The sequence below is a fragment of the Hevea brasiliensis genome, chromosome 18 (assembly GCF_030052815.1).
Source record: "Hevea brasiliensis isolate MT/VB/25A 57/8 chromosome 18, ASM3005281v1, whole genome shotgun sequence".
NCBI classification, from domain to species: Eukaryota; Viridiplantae; Streptophyta; class Magnoliopsida; order Malpighiales; family Euphorbiaceae; genus Hevea; species Hevea brasiliensis.
The window spans coordinates 16,722,929-16,733,047 of record NC_079510.1 but is presented as its reverse complement, the minus strand read 5'-3'; positions in this window follow the sequence as shown (position 1 = coordinate 16,733,047).

The following is a 10,119-nucleotide window of genomic DNA, read 5'->3' as shown; positions in this document are numbered from 1 at the left end:
ATCATAGTTAAATTCAAGACAATGAATTTCATAAGGAATTTAAACTCCAATTCACAAATTATCAAAATTCATAATAACACAATTTAGTCAAATAGTTTAAGGATACCGATACAATTCATGCACAATTTGATCAAATAATCAATAATACCTTTTGCAAATCAATAACACAATTCGATCAAATAATCAATAATATCGCTTTGCAAATCAATAACACAATTCAATCAAATAATCAATAATATCGCTTTGCAAATCAATAACACAATTGATCAAATAATCAATAATATCGCTTTGCAAATCAATAACACAATTGATCAAATAATCAATAATATCGCTTTGCAAATCAATAACACAATTGATCAAATAATCAATAATATCATTTTGCAAATCAATAAATACAATTGATCAAATAATCAACAATATCATTTTGCAAATCAATAACACAATTGATCAAATAATCAACAATACAATGTTGCCAATCAATAATACAATTTAGGTCATGACACAAATTTTTCCATATATGCCGTGGTTGTACACCACGACAAGACATACTCACCCCAATAATCGAAATCAATGAGGGAGGAAGCTAGCTATCTAATGAGAACTCATCCATACTCACCTCGATCGAAGTCAAAGAGGGAGGAACATAATCATACTCACCCTGCACTAATAAGTCAAAGAGGGAGGAATAATCACACTCACCCCATTAATGGAGGAGGAACATATTATCGTGTCATGCCAATTGTGAGTCAAAACAATTCCAAACATTTTATTCAAATGATCCGTAAGAATCCAATAAATTTCCAAAGTTATAATTTCATTCACAAAATGGCAACACAATTCGTAATTCACTTCAATTTCCACAAAACCATTTACGTGCTTTTCAATCAATAAGTATCCATCAAATACCATTCAAACAATTTTTCACAGCTTTCAAACCATTCACAATGTTTTTCAATCAATAAGTGTCCACCAAACACATTTCCACAATTTAAAACAATGATATGCAAATAGTCAATATTTATTTCCATTGAAAATAATTCAAAAGAAACAGCTTGTTGTGCACAAACCTCGATATTTGTCTCCCGATCTTGACTCAGATTTCTTTCCCTTTTGCCGAGTCCTTGCTAATCGAGAAACACAATTTTGAAGTGTTTCAGCTAAATTAATTTGCCTCTAACGATAATGTTCGATAAATAATTCATCAATACCTTTATTTGCTTAATCACCCAATATACCGAATTTCGATGTTTTCTAGGTAAATTAGGTTTTAGTGTCCTTTACATGTCACATTCAATAGGGTTTTAGGTTTGGCACGCTTTACCAAAGTCATTTCCTTGCTTAGTGCATTTTAATGCAAATTGTCGATTCCGACACTGGTTTGACTTAGCCGACGACCTAATTCCTCAGTTTTCGGTTTTGGTCAAAACTACAAACTTGTAGATCTAGGTCTTATTGCATGCGGGGCAAAATTTCAGGTCAATCCGAGTTAAGTAGACCAAGTTATGGTCATTATACTATTGCTGGTCAAATTGTACCATTTTAGGTCAATTTGGTCAACTCTGGTTCGGCCAGTTTTGGACCTGAACTTGTGCAAGCTTTTTGACTTGCTTCTGGTCCTTTCTGGGTTTTGGTGTCTTCATAAGACTTGTAGGTATGGGTCTTAACTATTCATGGTTAAAATTTCAGGTCAATTTGACCTGTTTTGAGTGAGTTATGGCCTAAATACTCACTGCTGCCCAAATGGTCAGTTTTTAGGTCTCAAGTGTACCTAATCCGAATTGGTCATTTTTCACATCACCTTGCAAGCAGAATTTTGGTATGATTTCTCAATGAAAGTTGGCACATTTTGTGCCTAGTTTCACCTCAAATTGGTCTCATACCAATTGAGGTTACACATTTCAGGTTATGGGCTAAAATGTACACTGCCCTCAATATGCATTTCACACCCCACTTCAAACACACATATACCTTGCAATTTGTCTACTTCCTACCAATCTGTTTTGGTACATTAACCACAGTATAATCTACTTTACATTAACATTATTTTGGGCAGATTACCATTACTCTCAACACACCAAATATAATTCACATTTACAATATCTCAATACCATTACATACACACCTAAACACCACTAATTCTCACATACACTTTACACAATAATTTCATACACATAACCTTCATTCCTTAATGCCACAATTCTGCCAACACTCCCATGAATATACACATTTATTCAAGTGTCCCCAAGGCTGCAAATTTGTCCTTCAACATCAAAGTGCCCTACAATTTACCAATTCCCATCCAAGTGCATAAATCACCATATATATTTGAAATAATTCATTAGGATATTAAACCACCATGATCAACATTATTCCTCATCAATTATATGCATAATAATTCATCAAATGCATGACCCCATGGCTGTCCAAAATGGCTATTTCAATAACTAGTTAAACTCTAAAATTTCCTTCACAAAACTAACACCCATAACATGCACACAAAATTTAACAAAGGAATTCTCAAAAATGCAAACTTACCTTTAATTGTAACTTGCTAAACCTTCACCAAACTTCTCAAAATTGGTATCAATATCTTCCTTGTGATGTGTAGACTAACTTTGATGAAGGAACTTAGGAAGAAATTGGCTTGGAAGTGGATGGGTGGAGCTTGAACATGGGGCGTCAATGGTGGAATTTGGGAGGTGGTTTCATTCGGCCAAGAAGAAAATCAATGAAGAAGAAGATGAAATGGACGTGCACTTGTCCACTTAAAGAATTTATATACCCCTCCCTAGTGCTCCACTAACTTTGGTTTTTTAATTATTATAATTAAACTTTCCATTATCCCATTTTATATCCCTTTATGTTTTTAATTATACTACCCATGAAATTTCATTTTTTTTATGGCATTTTCAAAATTTAATACTATTTATTTTTAAAGGACATTTAGGTCAAAAGTTAACTCGGAGTGTGAATTGACCAAAATGCCCCTATTTGGGTTGTACTTCTGATTTTTCGGTAACACCGATTTTTGTCGGTTTTTCGATTTCTCTCTTTTCTTTTTACTAATTATTTAATTTTTCTGTAATGTTTCTCATGAGATTAATTCTTCCCTTAGTTTCTATTTATTTACTAAAATGTTTTTTCCGGTTCCCGCAGTCCAGTACAACCAACGGTCCACGCCGTGACTTCCTGCAAGGCCACCCATCGTTAGTTTTCCTACGCTTAACTTGATCACATTTCTTTGCTATTATTTTTCCTTTATTTTTCTTGTATTTTCTTTTCTTGTATTTCATTATTTTATGTCTCCTCCTCATATCAAGGTGTGGTTCTAGGCATCCTAGCTGTCCTGACAACACCGGTCACCTGAGCAAGAGAACGCACTCACCGAACTTTTGGGGTGTTACAATTCTCTCCTTAAAATAAATTTCTGCCTCAAATTTTTACCCAAAGAGCCATCTTACAATAGTCATACGCTTATTTCTCCTTTCTATATGATCGTAAGACTTTTAACAATCTAATACAATGTTTAATTTGTTTGGATAACACCAATCTCCTCTTACTATTATGTTGTCTAATATTTTGGTTCACGTTGTTCTTGAATGACCCTTGAGGTCATGTTAGAATCATTCATCACCATTGGTCCTCCGACCATTCTAGTCCATAGTCTTCCTCACATTTGTAATATTTCTTTGTTACACATGAATCAACTGCTCAATTCTCTACTTTCATAACTCTTTTATCTCACAATATTCTATAACTTACTTCCTTTTGTAATCAACTATAACCTTTGATATTTTAACTTTTGAGTTTTAGATCCCTAAGTAGGATTTTCAAACTTATTTCTAACAATTAAATTCACATGGCATAACTATACTAAAAATGTATGCCGCTGGCAACTATTCTTATCTAGGTGTACTATCGGTAGTACGTAGCTCTACACAATAATCTCAAGTCAAGATCAGAATCGCAGCTACAAGATAAACATCAAGAACATTGCATAGTTACTACGATACATCCCAATAGATCAAACTTTGTTATCTTTTATTCTTTTGAATTCACCGATATTCGAATCTCATTCTCGATTACAATATCCATTAACAATTACTAACAAAGAACATCTCCGCCTTCATCTAGAGCAATTCTATTTCAGAATTTACTTTTACGCCCTCTTGCCTTACATTAAGTAGGCTCGCCAATTAGCTTTATAATTTATAGTGTGTCAGAAATACTTTTCATTGATAAACTCTTCCTAAACTAATTTCACTTATTATCACAATCCTTATCCTAAAGGACTAATCACTAATGCATCAAAATTTATTTCCTCGACTCTCCGTCCTAGCTGACTTGTTACTAGCACCTCAAAGTCCATTTTTGTACATGGAGCAAGAATGCAATCAATGATGCTAGCACTCACATAAAAATGGGTAGAACCTGATCAAATAACACAAGAATATTCACTCTCATTAGTGCATATTTATACTCAGAATGTAATCGTATGTATCAAACAATGATATTGAGCAGCTTGTACTATGCAAAAGAACATTCAAATAACAGTGAAAATGACTTAGAAACTTTGCTCGATACTACTAAAACATGTCACACCCTACCCTCCGTAAGGCATAACATGATCCCAGAGTATACCTAATGAATTACCAACTCCGCTTCATCGATAATCCATTAAATACACTACAAGGGATTTTAAAACTTTTCTTACTTCTTTACAAAGCAGGTGAGCACTATTTACAGTGTGAAAGACTTTGGTGAACTAAAGTGAAACAACTAACTCATTTGATTTATTTGGAGTATCTCAGAAAATTTTGGCAAGGTGCGATTTGTATTTTGACAAAATAGCTTCTTCGTAAAACTCAGAAAAGCACTTCAATATATTTTCAAATCTCAACTCCAACATTTTTATCAACACAACACATTTCTCAAGTCAATTCCATAGAAATTTTTCAAAGTCCGAGATAAGGAAATATAATACAAGTTTTACAAGTCAAATAACTCATAATAAATTTACAACTTCAAGGTACAATTTGAATTTACAATCGCCAAAACTAAAAACAAAATGTACATACAAAGGTCATACATTACAAGATAAAATGCAAAATATTGGTATACTCATTATACTGTAATCCTCATCGATGTATTAGCAAAACTAGTCTCACGCTCTCTGTCTGCTCTCTACCGCGATAAAGAATAAAGCTATCACGAGACAATGTCTCAGGTGCACAACATTAACCAAATACAATTTTAATTCACAATTCATAAATCATATCAATAGTGGATACTTAAAATCATAGTTAAATTCAAGACAATGAATGTCATAAGGAATTTAAACTCCAATTCACAAATTATCAAAATTCATAATAACACAATTTAGTCAAATAGTTTAAGGATACCAGATACAATTCATGCACAATTTGATCAAATAATCAATAATACCTTTTGCAAATCAATAACACAATTCGATCAAATAATCAATAATATCGCTTTTGCAAATCAATAACACAATTCAATCAAATAATCAATAATATCGCTTTGCAAATCAATAATACAATTGATCAAATAATCAATAATATCGCTTTGCAAATCAATAACACAATTGATCAAATAATCAATAATATCGCTTTGCAAATCAATAACACAATTGATCAAATAATCAATAATATCGCTTTGCAAATCAATAACACAATTGATCAAATAATCAATAATATCATTTTGCAAATCAATAACACAATTGATCAAATAATCAACAATATCATTTTGCAAATCAATAATACAATTGATCAAATAATCGAACAATACAATGTTGCCAATCAATAACACAATTTAGGTCATGACACAAATTTTTCCATATATGTCGTGTTGTACACCACGACAAGACATACTCACCCCAATAATCGAAATCAATGAGGGAGGAAGCTAGCTATCTAATGAGAACTCATCCACACTCACCTCGATCGAAGTCAAAGAGGAGGAACATAATCATACTCACCCCAGACTAATAAGTCAAAGAGGGAGGAATAATCACACTCACCCCATTAATGGAGGAGGAACATATTATCAGTGTCATGCCAATTGTGAGTCAAAACAATTCCAAACATTTTATTCAAATGATCCGTAAGAATCCAATAAATTTCCAAAGTTATAATTTCATTCACAAAATGGCAACACAATTCGTAATTCACTTCAATTTCCACAAAACCATTTATTGCTTTTCAATCAATAAGTATCCATCAAATACCATTCAAACAATTTTTCACAGTTTCAAACCATTCACAATGTTTTTCAATCAATAAGTGTCCACCAAACACATTTCCACAATTTAAAACAATGATATGCAAATAGTCAATATTTATTTCCATTGAAAATAATTCAAAAGAAACAGTTGTTGTGCACAAACCTCTGATATTTGTCTCCTGATCTTGACTCAGTATTTCTTTCCCTTTTGCTGAGTCCTTGCTAACTGAGAAACACAATTTTGAAGTGTTTCAGTGCTAAATTAATTTGCCTCTAACGATAATGTTCGATAACTAATTCATCAATACCTTTATTTGCTTAATCACCCAATATACCGACCCTCGATGTTTTCTAGGTAAATTAGGTTTTAGTGTCCTTTACATGTCACATTCAATAGGGTTTTAGGTTTGGTACGTTTTACCAAAGTCATTTCCTTGCTTAGTGCATTTTAATGCAAATTGCCGATTCCGACACTGGTTTGACTTAGCCGACGACCTAATTCTCAGTTTTCGGGTTTTGGTCAAAACTACAAACTTGTAGATCTAGGTCTTATTGCATGCGGGCAAAATTTCAGGTCAATCCGAGTTAAGTAGACCAAGTTATGGTCATTATACTATTGCTGGTCAAATGGTACCATTTTAGGTCAATTTGGTCAACTCTGGTTCGGCCAGTTTTTGGACCCGAACTTGTGCAAGCTTTTTGACTTGCTTCTGGTCATTTCTGGGTTTTGGTGTCTTCATAAGACTTGTAGGTATGGGTCTTAACTATTCATGGTTAAAATTTCAGGTCAATTTGACCTGTTTTGAGTGAGTTATGGCCTAAATACTCACTGCTGCCCAAATGGTCAGTTTTTAGGTCTCAAGTGTACCTAATCCGAATTGGTCATTTTTCACATCACCTTGCAAGCAGAATTTTGGTATGATTTCTCAATGAAAGTTGGCACATTTTGTGCCTAGTTTCACCTCAAATTGGTCTCATACCAATTGAGGTTACACATTTCAGGTTATGGGCTAAAATGTACACTGCCCTCAATATGCATTTCACACCCCACTTCAAACACACATATACCTTGCAATTTGGTTCACTTCTACCAATCTGTTTTGGTACATTAACCACAGTATAATCTACTTTACATTAACATTATTTTGGGCAGATTACCATTACTCTCAACACACCAAATATAATTCACATTTACAATATCTCAATACCATTACATACACACCTAAACACCACTAATTCTCACATACACTTTACACAATAATTTCATACACATAACCTTCATTCCTTAATGCCACAATTCTGCCAACACTCCCATGAATATACACATTTATTCAAGTGTCCCCAAGGCTGCCGAAATTTGTCCTTCAACATCAAAGTGCCCTACAATTTACCAATTCCCATCCAAGTGCATAAATCACCATATATATTTGAAATAGTTAATTATGATATTAAACCACCATGATCAACATTATTCCTCATCAATTATATGCATAATAATTCATCAAATGCATGACCCCATGGCTGTCCAAAATGGCTATTTCAATAACTAGTTAAACTCTAAAATTTCCTTCACAAAACTAACACCCATAACATGCACACAAAATTTAACAAAGGAATTCTCAAAATGCAAACTTACCTTTAATTGTAACTTGCTAAACCTTCACCAAACTTCTCAAAATTGGTATCAATATCTTCCTTGTGATGTGTAGACTAACTTTGATGAAGGAACTTAGGAAGAAATTGGCTTGGAAGTGGATGGGTGGAGCTTGAACATGGGGCGTCAATGGTGGAATTTGGGAGGTGGTTTCATTCGGCCAAGAAGAAAATCAATGAAGAAGAAGATGAAATGGACGTGCACTTGTCCACTTAAAGAATTTATATACCCCTCCCTAGTGCTCCACTAACTTAGGTTTTTTAATTATTATAATTAAACTTTCCATTATCCCATTTTATATCCCTTTATGTTTTTAATTATACTACCCATGAAATTTCATTTTTTTATGGCATTTTCAAAATTTAATACTATTTATTTTTAAAGGACATTTAGGTCAAAAGTTAACTCGAGTGTGAATTGACCAAAATGCCCCTATTTGGGTTGTACTCGATTTTTCTGAATACACCGATTTTTGTCCGCTTTTTCGATTTCTCACTTTTCTTTGTACTAATTATTTAATTTTTCTTTAATCTTTCTAATGAGATTAATTCTTCCATCAGGTTCTATTTATGTCCTACAATGTTTTTTCCGGTTCCCGCAGTCCAGTGTACACAACGGTCCACGCCGTGACTTCCCTGCAAGGCCACCCATCGCTAGTTTTCCCTTCTCGCTTAACTTGATCAAATTTCTTTGCTATTATTTTTCCTTTATTTTTCTTGTATTTTCTTTTATTGTATTTCATTATTTTATGTCTCCTCCTCATATCAAGGTGTGGTTCTAGGCATCCTAGTCCGACAACACCGGTCACCTGAGCAAAGAGAACGCACTCACCGAACTTTGGGGTGTTACAGATTTCTAAGGGATTCAATTCGAGCCACCAAGAATTGAATCAGGCATTCCTAGGTGCATTTCATTCATTCATTTTACAAGAGTTGCTGAAGGAGTACATAATCAACACTTGATATTGAATTCTCCCACCGGTCCCACCAATGCTCTTGACTTCCTTGAACTTCTTGCAATCCAATATTACATAGTAATCCTTCGCATACCAAGGCGAATTTACAAGAACTTAAATAAATGAAATTACAACCCAAAAATATTACAAACTTAATAATACATGCCCAAAATAAATTAAAATAAATTAATTAATTTACAATCCCAAAGAAACATAAAAGAAATAAATCCAATCACATTGGTCTTTTATAGTCCATGATCATCCATCATGCATATCACTATTTAACAATTAAATAAAACATACATTCTTAAATTAAATTGAATATCTCATATTCAACTTAAAATTCCAGATTTGAATATGATTCAAATAAATTTAAAAATTCAGATTTGAATCTCATTCAAACAAATTTAAAAATTCAGATTTGAATCACATTCAAACAACTTCAAAATTCAGATTTGAATCACATTCAAACATTTTTTAAAAAATCAGATTTGAATCACATTCAAATATTTTTTAAAAAATCAGATCTGAATTTTATTGAATCAATTTTAAAAAATCAGATTTAAATATGATTCAAACAACTTTAAAAATTCAGATTTGAATCTCATTCAAACAACTTTTAAAATTCAGATTTGAATCACATTCAAACATTTTTTAAAATTCTGATTTGAATCATAATTTAATTGTGTGATTAAAACAACTAATTAAACACTTTAATTAGTCAAAGAATAGGCCTTAGATCATACAACAATTGCAGAATTAAAAGCCAAACCTTGAATCACCCATGGAACCATTGTTGCCGCCACCAATGGTGGCTTCTCCATGTGTGACGCCACATCTCATGATCCAACCAGCAATGAATCTCTTGATCTCATGATCAAACACACAATTAAATTATATAATCAACAATCTAAATGGCAAATATAGTGGCTCGATACCAATTGAAGGAACTAAGCGTGAAAACACAAGATTATACCATTGAATTCAAAAATTTTCACCTAGGGTCACAAGCACCATGCAAGATTTATTTTTATCTATTTGATTTCATGATAAACAACATATTAAAACTCTTTAATATGTTTTTGGATCTGTATTTGTCATTTAAGATTTTAAAATTAATCAGATTAATTTTAGAACCCTAGATTAAATCAAGAACGATTACACTAACCTCTCTTGATGTGTCGCAATGTCTCGCGCTTTGAGATTCGCCTTCAGACACCGATGTTGTCCCTCTAGCTTGTCCACACCAAGAACACCTATGGCAGCC